The sequence below is a fragment of the Camelus ferus genome, chromosome 11 (genome assembly GCF_009834535.1).
Source record: "Camelus ferus isolate YT-003-E chromosome 11, BCGSAC_Cfer_1.0, whole genome shotgun sequence".
NCBI lineage: Eukaryota > Metazoa > Chordata > Mammalia > Artiodactyla > Camelidae > Camelus > Camelus ferus.
The window spans coordinates 75,263,285-75,276,240 of record NC_045706.1 but is presented as its reverse complement, the minus strand read 5'-3'; the positions used below and the strand labels follow the sequence as shown (position 1 = coordinate 75,276,240).

The 12,956-nt window shown below is 43.7% G+C and overlaps 1 long non-coding RNA gene across 1 annotated transcript in view; it reads left to right on the top strand.

Moving 5' to 3' along the window:
* The first annotated feature begins 5,373 nt into the window (after nt 1-5,373).
* LOC116667303 overlaps nt 5,374-12,956 on the top strand; it is a 44,568-nt gene continuing 36,985 nt past the window's right edge. The window contains exons 1-2 of the long non-coding RNA XR_004324169.1: nt 5,374-5,407; nt 6,246-6,334. This is a non-coding gene — a long non-coding RNA (uncharacterized LOC116667303). The remainder of the gene's footprint in view (nt 5,408-6,245; nt 6,335-12,956) is intronic.

Genomic DNA, 12,956 nt, shown 5'->3' with positions numbered 1-12,956 from the left:
ATGGCCAGCCTGGGAGCTGTCGTGGCGCCTGTGGGAGTGCCATTCACCTTCCTACTACATTACCACGAGTGTAATGAAACTCAAGGTCCACTGGAGGGCGAATCTCCCACCATCTGGGTGCTGATTGCTGTGTTACTCTTTATATGGTTGTGCCCTGCCCCCATCCCTCCTGTCTCATGACTGCTTTGTTCAATACTCTGTAAGAAATTCTGAGACAGAGAAGGGGTCTGGGTCAGGGGTGGAGGACAGAAGAATGGAGGATGGATGATGGGATGTTGGGGGGGGGGTAAGGACTGAAATCAAACCTAAACACTGACTCCTAGGAGCTCTCAGATAACTGTGGGGAACAAGCACATATTCTCTGTTATATGAGGCAGACGCCATGTGTATAATAGGGTCCTCTGTGCACTGAGGTGCATTGCATATTCCTCTTCTGGGCAAAGCTGCCTTCTCTACTTCCCAGTTGTGTTTGTTATGCTGATCCAGCATTACCATAAACTTTGCCTTCTTCCCCTCAGGACCTCACACTCATATTCCCAGTCATCCCAACTGTTCTTTAGATAGTTGCCCAATGTAGAGCCCCATAGCCCACTCCAGGTCTTTGTATTTATGTGTTTGCTCTGAGTTTTGACCTTTGCTACACGTCCAACCTTACAAAGAATTTTAGAACTACTATAAAAAAGAGTTAAGAAGGAAAAAAATGAGGACAAAATGGTGAGCAAAAAGCAGCATGACTGGAATTTACCTTGAAGAAATAAATGGTTGAGGAAAGGTAATGAGCAAAGAATGCATGGGATATGTGGAAAGGTCTCCATCCAGTGTCGGAAGATTGGTTACACAGGATCATGTGTCTTTATGGCCCCAGTCTCATCACCTAACCTTGCAATAGGGAAGACTTACACCATCCCAAGTCTCTAAATGCTACTTAATTGAGCTTAAGATTTTAGAATCAGCCTATAGACGATACTCAGACTGTTTCGTCATAGCCACATGGCAGGGAGTATCAAAAATAGACAGAGAGATAAAGAACTTCTCAGATGAGCAAAAACTAAAAGAACACAGCAATACCAAACTTATCCTAAAATATACCTTGAAAGCTGTTCTCTAAATAGAAAAGAAACAAGAATCCACATAAAAGAGGAAATCACAGTTGGAAATGTGACGATAGCTACAAAAGAATAAACGTGAAGATGCACAAGAGGATGTCAGAATGAGCTGGCTGGAGTCCCGCCAGGACAGTTCGAAGCTGCTGTGCAGGACAGGAATTCCTCCTCTCTCAGGAAAGCCTCCCTGCTGCTGGTAAAGTCTCCACCAGTTAAGTCAGGCCCAATCAGATTGCCCCAAAGCATCTCCTTCACTTAAAGTCAACCAGTTAGAGAACTTAATTCCATCTGCAAAATCCCATCACAAAAAAGTGTAGATGAGTGTGTCATGGAAACACAGAGCTACCAGCCAAGCCAAGTTGACCCGCTAAAAAAAACCCATCCCTGTCCCCCCGGCCAACTTCCCAGTCCCCCGGGAGTCCACGTTGGCCATCCCCCTGCGCGCACCACCATCACCACGCACGCTGCAAGACTGAAGCGCAAGAGGATTTTTCCAAATGACCCCAGAGGGTGGCTGATTCTGCCTTACCTGTAACACCTGGAGCCTGCCCAGACTCTCCCATTGTCTCAGACCAAGAAGGACAGTCAACCCTACCGTCCTCGTGGTAGAAAACATGGAAAGTTTTTTAATGATACTGATGATACTGTCTCATACCTATCCCCTTATTGCCAGGACTGACATTGAGAAACGGTAACTTATCTGCCCCACTCAGGTCCTATAAATAAATTAGAAAATGAACATTAAATTTAGGAGATACCTCTTTTTTTAGATTTTTTTGTTACTGAAATATAGTTGATTCACAATGTTGGGTTAGTTTCTGGTGTACAGGAGGGTGATTCAGTTATATATATATATATACACACACACACATATATATATATATATTCTTTTTCATATTCTTTATCATTACAGGTTCAGAAGATTTCTTTTGCTCTTTAAGGATGACATAGAAAACTTTCTCAAGAAAATTTCTCTGGAATTCTGTGCCAACCATGATACGAGTTTGAACCATCCAGTTTCTCTGCTGAAACTGCTCCAGGACTAAGCGTGCATCCAAAAATATCTGTATAACTCAAAACCAAAACTTTCAGAAGTCGGATTTCAAAAGTCATCCAAGGAAGAGACAGCTGAGGAGAACAGGGCTTGCCCCAGTCACCTTCTTTGGGAACATAAGCCCAGTATGGCAGTTTCACGCTGAATAACTCAGGCTGTGAGGTCCTGACCCCCAGCACCTCCTGAGATCAGTACACGTGGGAGGCTGGTGCGGTCACCAGTACATCGAGAGATGCTCTCAGCCATTGGCAAAGGAAATGACTCAGCTGAACAGCCCCAACAAACGGGGTAAGGAACACTGAAGCAGATAATGGACTGTCTGGCAGGACACGTGCAGTGTCACTGGGACACTCCCATCAGGAGTGCTTGAGGCCGTGGAGCTAGAGCAAGCGTGGTCCCTACAGAGCCAGCACCGTATCAGCCACGCCAGCAACTCTGCTTACCCCTGCAGCTGTGCACACTTCACTGACACAGGCTCCACAGGGCAGCCCAGCCTGCAGACCAGGACCTGGAGTCTCAGCCTCAGATCCTCCTTCGAGCCTCCTGCAGGATGTGCCTCCATGATCAAAAAGGAACAGGCACTGCATCCAACGCCCTAGCTTATCCCTCCCCACCACGAACCCCTGGGGTTGGCGTCCTCCAAAAGCACACACTTGTGAAGGGGGTGATTTGGACGAGCGCTTGGTTTCCTAGGTGCAGATGACTGAAGCATCTCCCCCTTACCTCTTGGAAGCAGCCCTCTTACTCGCTGTTGGAATCCTGAGGCTGACTCTAGCCAGGTAGGTGTGGCAGTCATGGTCGAACCCCTGGTTGCAATTGCTCTGATATTTTGGCAAATTTGTTTGGAGGAGGTGGTGGCACAGATAAGCCGCCTTCACCCTCACTGGGTCAGCACACCCTGGATCACCTGCTTCTAGAGAAAGGCAGCTTTTCAAGTAACCACGGGTTACCTCTCACAGTGGAGTTCCCGCAGAGGGGCCGTCGGGTGGTGGGAGCCCTGAGGAGCAGGCTGGACTATACTACCAGTAAGCAGTTGCTGTTCCCGACTGTACCCGCGGCTCTAACGTCAGCAGTCAGGGATGGGTTAAGGTAGGCTGGGGCGTGTCAGGGCGGCACACCTGGATAGTGATGGAGGGTCTGTTGGGCGAGGGCAAACCAAGACTCTGGAAATGCACAGAGACAGCCACAATGCCCAGCATGGCTGAGGAGAAACACTGAAGCAGCCAAGCTGGCCTAGAGCCACCACTGGCCCCGGGCGCCAGCCCCCAGCTCCACTGGCCAGAGTCCAAATCCATGGTATGTCCACCATGCCACATCTCCTAACAGCTCCATCCCTACCTGCCCCAGCACAGTCACAGAGGAGCTTCCTTCCTTAAAAAAAAAAAACTTTTGGGGGTAGGTAATTAGGTTTGTTTGTTTGTTTGTTTGTTTGTTTGTTTGTTTATTTATTTATTTATTTAATGGAGGTATCAGGGATTGAACCCAGGACCTTATGCATACTAAGCACACACTCTACCATTGAGCTACACCCTCCCCGCCTTTAAGTGCTTCCTTAAGGCCACTCCGATGTCCTAGGCACGTGTGGAACCTGCTCAGTCATGAGGGCATGTCTCACCATTATTTTGGTTCTTCCAAGACCCCATTTAAACCTCAAGTCCATTCTGGCCACCACTGTCAACTGTAACAGGTGAGTCTGGCCCAGAAACAGAGTTCATCCAGGTTCTAGGACATAACCACCAGCACATCAGACCCACCTAAGATGATTTTCACTGGAGACAGATGGTGCAGTGAACCCACTTTGTCGCCTGGTGACTTCCTTGTTCTTCTTGGAAATACATCCAAAAGTGGGTGGTCTCAGCAGCCCATGTGGAATGAGAACCCTTCCAGGTGAGAAAAGCCTGGAATCATGGACTAGTGGGCTCACTGACTCTACAGTATTTTAAACTTGGGTGGGAGAGATGGGTGAGACAGGACCCCCAAGAACCCCCCTGGTACCATATAAGAAATTTCTAGCTGCATCTTACTTCTTCTGAATTTTATTTCTTTATGTGTCATGGTTCACTTAAGAATTCAGTGTATCAGGACAGACCATGACTTACCTCTGCAGGTGATTCATTTTCTATTACTTTTCTCTATTTATGAATATTTTGAGTGCAAAAGAACATATAATGGGGAAAAAGTTATTATTTAAATTTTACCCTTGAGGGACATAAGGAAACCTTCCTGATAAAAATGTGAGTATCTTGAGAGAGATGCTGATTTTGCAGATACGTACTTTTATCAAAACCCATCAAGTTGTATACTTAAGATCTGTGCATTTCCAACAATGCGATGTACTTAAGGCTGGAGAATTGCACACTTAAAAAATGGTGCAAATGGTAAATTTTACGTTATGCATGTTTAACCACATTTTTAAAAAGATCTGGGCATTTCACAGTATGTATATCGTCTTTAAAAGAAGGAAATTTTACAATTCTACCCTTGTGTTGACCACCTGCAGAACATAAGGAATTAGATGTTATCTATGCCAACAGGCTAGTGGCTAATCCAGAGCTTCCGATTACTGAAGGGATAACATCGTGAAAAATACCTGACTTTTCTTTGTCTCACTTTCTCATTTGTAAAATGAGGATTCTTATGATAAATACCCGTTAAAGCAGTCGTGAGAATTACATGAGCTCACGTAAGGGAAGCGCTTAGCACAGCGATTAAGTATTGGCTATGGTTGTTGCTGTTAGTGGCATAATATTTCTACTCTCCCATTAAATCTACTGCTCCTGTTTGTACCAGCTGTCCTGACCCCTCTGCTACCAGTTATGCGTCCTCCTGGGTCTGAGCTTAGACTAAGGCGACTCAGACAGGGGCCCTGTTCTGTGGCGCTTCTCACCGATTTCAGGTAGGCAGGTACTGTGCAGATGTGTGGAAGGTACTATGCAGATCTTTTGCTCAGACCTTTTGTGGTCAGTAGCATGAAATGAGTTTTGAAGAGAGGAAACTGAGGTATCAGTAGGAGAAGCAAGGGGGGGCAATGTTACATAATACGCCCATAGTTGCAGAGCTAGTAAGTGGTGGTGCAGAGGCTGGAGCCCAGAACTCACTCTCATTCCCTCAGCAGCCTGCCAACATTCAGCAGACGGGTGGTACTGGACGGCGGGGTCACATGATCACAGCTGTGGCTTAGAGCATCCTCTGACAACCGTGTGGAGAATGACCCAGGAGGTCACTGGACTTACAGGAACAGCCTACCAAGGTCAGATCATTTCCCCTCAAAGGAGGAAGAGACTTCTGGAGTGTTCTTCCCCCATCCCCCCTCTTAGTTTGGGGCCATTTAAAATCCGCCTGCAGGTACTGGTGGGTCTCAGTCCTGCTCCACCTAATCTTCCTTCTTGTCTGTCCCACAAAACCAAGATCTGAGCACAGCCTCTTGATCCCACCGCTGTAGAAAATGCTGGTCTTCTAGGTGAAATTCTGAAGGCAAACCAAAGGCTGAAAATTCCGCCCAGGGGAAAATTTGAGCAAGTTCTGATGTTCATAGCTTGGGCCTCAAAGACCATAGCTTGTTTTCCGCTATCACCCATTGCCCATTTTATACCTGAGAAGGGAAGGAAATCATTGCAGTTACCGGGGCGTGTGTCCACGTCACTGCAGGTCTGGGTGAAAAACAAAGCAGCCAGCCTTCCACCGGGCTGCTTTCATGCAGGGGGAACAGATTTTGCAGGGACAGTTGTTCAGTATTAGCGAGACGTGGCCACTGTTGCTGGTGAGAGCTAGCTTACAAAACTGCAATAGACTCCACCACGTTCTTTTCTCCCTCTCTCTCAATTGTCATGTAAATAAGGATTTAAAAAAATTTTTTTTCAGTACAGGCTGTCCTCCTCAATTTATAAACTGGCTGTGTTTCCCATTTTATCTGTAAGTCAGTTGCCAGGAACTCGGAAGGCATTGTCTCAAACTTGCAATTAAGATGAATGGTGATCGAGTCCCAGGCCAGCCCACAAGGTTTAGCCCAGAGTGTGGCTGAGTCTGGTGCCCCACCCCCTTTCAGTCCCACAGGACCAGTGTCTCATCTCATCCCTGTCTCCCTACAGAATTGGCTCCTTGGTTCCCTGGAACATCGTCTTCTTTCTGGCACAAGGAGGAACATTTGTTACGTGTTACCATCCACTTTCGGGCAAAAGTAAGTCTTTTTCTATGTCTACTTAAGAAAAGATCCCTCTCCATTTCTAGTCAGAACCACCTAAGCAGCAGTCCCGCTTTATCTCGAGTCCCCTTGGCACTGGTTCTCAGCATTTAATACGCATTCAGATTATTCCTGAAGACTTTAAATTTGGAGCAGGGCCTAAGACTCTGTATCATAAACAGACTCTGATGAAACCATTTTTTAAAAATTGAGATACAACCTGCATAGAAGAATGAAGTGCACAGATTGTGTCAGTTTATGAGTTTTGACAGCGGTGTAACCACGACTGCAGACAAGATGTGGAACGCGTTCCCCCCTCACAAAGTTCCCGATCCTCCTCTCCATTCAGTCCCCCCACCACCCTGCATGAGGTGGGACACACTCTCTGATTTCCACCACCAGAGATTCGTTTTTACTGTATTAGAACTTTATATAAGTGGAATCCTACGCTGTATTCTCTCCTGTGTGTCTTACAAGGTTTCTGAGGTGCATGCACCTCATAGCATCTGTCACTGGGGTGTGTATGTTTTTAACTGGGTGGCATTTCTTTGCATGAATGCACTACCAGATAGTTACCCTCCTCCAGCTCATGAGCATTTCCAGCTTGAGGCTACGATGAGTAAGACAACTACAAACGCCTGTGTACACATCTTTATGTAAACGTATGTTCTCATTTATCTTGGTTTAAATACCTGGATGTAGGCTTGCCAAGTCCTAGGTAGATATGTTTTTGTACTTTATACTCTCAAAAAGTTCTCCAAGGTAGTTGCACCCTTTTGTACCAGTACCAGTAACACACAGGACCGTCCTGAACCTCCCCCAGCATCTGTATTAGCAGTCTTTTAAATTTTGGCCATTGTAATATGTGTAAAATAGTACTTTATTGTAATTTAATCTGCATATTCTGATAAGTGTGATTTGAGCACCTTTTTCACTTGCTGATGGGCCATTCTATTAACTTCTTTTGGAAAATACTGTTGAAGGCTTTGGCCCATCTTTTTATTGGCTTGGTTGTCTTCTGTGTGTAGGAGTTCTAAATCTATCCTAGATTTGGTTTCTCTGTCATATACACGGACTGTGACTATTTCTTCTTAGTCTGGGACTTGCCTATTGATTTTCTTAAGAGAGTCCTTGATGAGCAGAGATTTTTTTTTTTTTATTTTGATGATGCCTAGTTTACACTTTTTTTTTTTTTAATGATTTGTGCTTCTTGTGTCCTCTGTAATAAATCCTTATCTACTACGAGATCGCAAAGACACGCTCCTAGACGCTCTCCTCAAGAATTTTTAGGTTATAGTTACCACGTTTAGGTTTGTGAACCAACTCAAATCACTTTTTTGTGTGTTGAGTGAATTAGAATTTAAGATTTTTTTTAACATGTATAGCCTCGCATTCTAACACTGTCTGTTAAAAGTATATTCCTTTTCTTACTGAGTTGACTTAATAACTTTATCATCAACTGACAACATAGGTATATGTCTATGTCTGGATCCTCTGTTCCTTTCTGTTAGTCTGTTTATCTGTCTTTATACAGATTTCACACCATGATGATTACTGGGGCTTTATAGTAAATTGGCTAATTTTAATCCTCCAAGTTTTTCTTCTTTTTCAAGGTATTTGACTGTCGATTCTTTGCATTTCCATCTAAATTTTAGAATTAGCTGGTCAGTTTTTGCTAAAAGGTTTTTGCTAAAGATTTGATGGAGATTGCATTGAATCTTAGAAATACTGAGTATTACAGCTCATGAGTAATACAACTATGATGTATCTTTTTATTCATTTAAGTCATCTTTAATTATTTTCAACAATATTTTGTAGCTCTTAGTATAAAGGTCTTAGGTATATTGTGTTAGCTTTATAACTAGATACTAGATCTTTTTCTGTTACTGAAAATGATGTTTTTATTTTCAAAGTATTTATTGCTAGTATTTAGAAATATAATTGTTTTGTATTTTGATACTGTGGACCGTGACTTTGATCCATACGTCTATAAGAGCTTATGGAGGGTCCATAGGTGCAGTAGGCTGAATAATGAATGGCCCTCAAAGATACCAGATCATACTTCTCAGAACCTATGAATGTTACTTTAGATAGCAAAGGGGAAATAAGGGAACATTACAGATAAGGTTAAGTTGATTATCCTGGACTATCCAGTTGGGTACTGTATGCAATCATGTGCATCCATCCTTATAAAAGGGAGGTAGAGGGAAATTACACAGACACGGAGGGGAAGGCAATAAGAAGAAGACAGAGCAGAGGTAGACTGGAAGACATTGATGCTAAAGATGAGAATGATGCAGCCATAAGCCAAGGAATGCTGGCAGCCACCAGAAGCTGAAAGAGGCCAAAGGGATGGGTTTTCCCTACAGCCTCTGAGGGAGCATGGCCCCACTGACAATTTAATTTCAGCCCAGTAATTAATTACTAATCCATTACTAATGATTTCAGACTTCTGACCTACGGGGCTGTGAGACAAGAAATTTCTGTTGTTTTGAGCCAATAAATTATAGTCATTTGTCACGGCAGCCACGGGACAGACCTCAGATATATTTTGTTAGCTTCACTCCTAGGTCTCAAGTTTTTTACACTATTGTGAACAGCATTTTAAATTCCATTTTCAAATTGATTATTGCTAGTACTTGGAAATACAACTGATATTCTGAACTTGAATTCTGTGACCTTGTTAAATGCTTATTACTTGTGTGTGTGTGGCTTGTGTGTATTTATAGGTTCTATAGGGTTTTATAGGTGCACATCATATAATCTTCAAAGAAGAATGCTATTTGTTTTTTCTTTCCAAACTCTATGTCATTCATTTCCTTTTCTTGCCTACTGTCCAGGACTTCCAGCAGAATATTTAATAGGAGTGCTGAGAGCAGGTGTCTTCGTCTTATTCCTGACTTAAGGAGAAAAGAGTATAATGTTTCATACTTCAGTATGAAGTTGGCTTTTTTTTTTTTTTCGGTCAATGTCCTTTATTAGATTGAAGGAGCTCCTTTCAACCTCTAGTTTGCTGATAGGTTATTTTTTTCTTTTATGAGTGGACGTGAATTTTGTCAAATATTTCTTCCTCCATCTATTGAGAAAGTCATATATAGCTGTTTCCTTTATTGTGTTGATGTTGTGAGTTTCACTGCTGGACTTTCGAGTGGGAAACCAGTGTTGCACTGCAAGGGTCCGTCCCACCTAGTCATGGTGTATCCGTGTCGCTAATTTTGATTCGCTAAATAGTTTATTAAGGATTTTTGCATGTGTGTTCAAGGGGGGGTATTGGCCTAGGAGTGTCTTTCATTTTCTTTTAATATTTCTTTTATGTCTTAGCATCAGGATCATGATGGCCTCATAAAACAAGTTGAAAATTGTTTTACCCTCTTTTTTGCTGAAAGAATGTGTAAAATATTGGTAATGTTTCTTCCTAAAACATTTGCTAGAAGTCACCAGTGAGTCATCTGGGCTGGGAGTTTGTTTGAGGGAGGACTTTTATTACGATTACGTACAATGTTTCTGATGGACACATAGGTTTACTTAGATTTTCTCTTTTGTCTTCTGTCAGTTTTGATATGTTGTATTTTTTAGAGACCAGGTCAACTTCACCCAGTGTGTCGGATGTCTTGCATGAAGTCGCTCATAACACTCTCCTATCATCCTCTCAGCATCTATAGGGGTCTCCCCAAGGGTCTCTTGGAAGCTTTTGCGTCAGCATCTCCGCCTGCCTTCAGCCTTTGGCACCAAGCACTCAGTGCAAGGCGATGGGAACAGTCTGCACCTGCAGCTCCGTTTGTGGCTGGTTTTCTCCAGTTTTCTAATTTGTCTTACCGGCCTAAACACAGTCAACCAAAACTGTGTCGAGAGTTCTACTGGTTCCTCCCTGCCCTCATTAGTGGTGGGCTCCTCCCTCCCCCACCCCTCTGCCAGGCATGAAAGGAATACTGTGTCTCTTTGCTCCCAGGAAGGTCCTAGGACTCCTTAAAGTTTAGTTTATTTAGGTCTATCTCTGCTCTCAGCAACCTGGTGGGTTTTTTTTTTTTTTTTTTAAGTAGCTGGTAGCTTACCTGCCTTATGATCTAAAGGGTAGAAGCAACAGCTTTGTGAACTCTCTATATCCCCACAGTAAAAGAAGCCTCCCCAGGTGATCCTGACGCAGGGCCTCGTGACCAGCACGTGGGGAAGCCTTCCTTAGGTGCCCTGTGCAGGGACGTCCAGCTGGTCCGCTGGGGGTGCAGGTGAGGACTCCAGTTATAAGCTTCTCTGCCCCGTGAATGTTCGGGTGTCTTGTCAGGTAGTCTTGTTGCTTAGACATTGTCAACAGTCGCATGTGCTGCTTCCATCATGAAGGTAAATGGAACGCTAGGAAGTTTATACTGAGCACTTGAAGTGCCAGGCTTGAAATTCACTGCTTTGTCATGAAAATCTTGAAACCCTTTTCTTCTTTTTCTTAAGAATGAAACTCCAGAGTTAGCAATCTTCAGTCTAACTCTTCAGTCAGCAATAAAAAGTTTCCCTTGCGTTGCCTACCAGAACAAACTTTATTGCAGATAGTAATGCTTAAGCTAAGGAAACAGTCCTTTTAATGAAATTTAAAATTAAATCGGAGAGATGTGCTTTGGCAGTTGGAACAGGAGGATATAATACTAGATACGTACTTTCCCACCAGGAGTTTTTATTACTTATTCATAACTAGTGTTTACCATGTCAAACTTGTCTATTTTCCAAAGAGAAAAGCAACTTTCTCTCTCCCTTCTTGTGCCTGAGTGGTCTGAACTCCAACAATCACTGATGAGATTCACCTGCTTACAACTTCTAAAAAAAGTTTTTCAGGAGATAGTCAACATTACAGACACTTCCCGCCATAGCTTTAATTAAGAGTCCAGGCCTGTGAGGTTGTAAGGCATGCCTTCTGTTTGGGGCACACCAGTCTGTATTTTCACTCTTCCCTGTGACTCACCCCAACTTCTAAACCATCACAGAAGGGAAAGTCCGGGTTCAGGGGAGCAGATGGGCTATCTTTGCTAGTACTTCTGTTGGCTGGAACCCAGCCCTAGCACTCCACCATCTCACTAACGATGCGCGGATTTTATTCCTGTATCTCTAGGCACTTGATAACTGAGAACTAAGTACTCACGGGATGAACTAAATACATCCCAAAATGGTACATGAAGTCAAAGGCTAGTTGATAATTAGAACCCCTCACCTGTTATGAGCAGAACACTTCAGTTCCTATTTAAGCCCCCTGTCCTCACCAAACCAGGGCGGTAGTCATCGTAACTTGGCTCTGTGAGCTTGTCATTCCACCGACAGAGCTCTGGGAACGCACAGCCCGTGTACTGGTCGCATGAGAGGGAATCTGCATTGCACTTTGCACGGATGTACTGTCTCCAAGAGAATATTCTCAGTTTTCCTCCCAACTCTAAGCCATGGGTGTATTAATCATATTCCTTGTGACTGTGATTTTTCGTTTTCTCAGATGTGTTAGAACTAAAGAAACTACTGTTAAGGGTTATTTGCTTGAGCTTAGGAAAACTTTTGCGTGTATCAGTTAAGATTCTTTATGTTTCAAATTAACGAAACCCCATTAAGGTAGACTTAAGCCATGCTTTAAATAGAAAATATTTCAGTGCCTAATCCAGAGCTTGAGTCTGGCCACCATCCAGTTTACCATTGTTCGTTTTTTTGAGTCAGTGTTTTTGGATCTCATTTTAAGTAGAATCGTTCCTCATGGTCTCAGAGCAGCTGCCAATTATCCTCAATGCCAGCTTTCCTTATTCTCAAAGACTGGGAAAAGTCTCTTTGGATCAATTCCACAGGGGGAAAGAAAAGGAAATTCCCCAGGAAATGGTCTTCAGATCTGATCGGCTGTGACTGGATGGTGACTAGAGTGACCAGGAAAATACCAGCATCAGGTCACACACAGGGACAAGGACACACAGGTCACATGGGGACAGTGCTCACATGTGACAGCCGGGGCCCCACATCAAAGGCATGTGGCACAAGCTCTCTCTTCCTCGCCCCACCCTCTCCATCTCAAGGGGAGTTTTTGTCCCAAAGTCCCTTTTGTCCTTTTGGATGGAGCCATTTCAGTCTATTCCACACACGGCAGAAGCTTGGAAACTCACACTGCCCAATAGCACTGTTCTCAGAAGACCCCTGGGCAACTCTTATGGTCACCATCCTTTCTCAGCACTGCTAGGCTCCACGGATCAATAGACATGGAGACTAAAGTAACTTCAGTCCCAGTCACTCTCAGAACTGATACCGAGGCGCTGGGCACGGTGGGGGAAGAAAAATAACTCTGGGATTTGCCCCCACGCAAAAGCCATGTCTCCTCAAAGACAATTTCTCAGTCCAACTACTCAGAATTGAGATTGTCAGCATCTTGTAAATGGAAGTTATCACGGAAGAGGAGAAGACAAGAAATGAAGAGAAAAGAGAAGGGAGAAAAAATTCTACCTTGTGAGAAACCTCATTTTCACTAGTCGAAGTTGTAGAAATGAAATAAAAATCATCAGTATTTATCTGAATGGATTACTGTTCACATCGAATTACTGTACAGCATAGGAACCAATGTCATCATGAAAAACGGCCCAAACCTGCTTTGCAGCTGACCTTATTTGATGAGGAT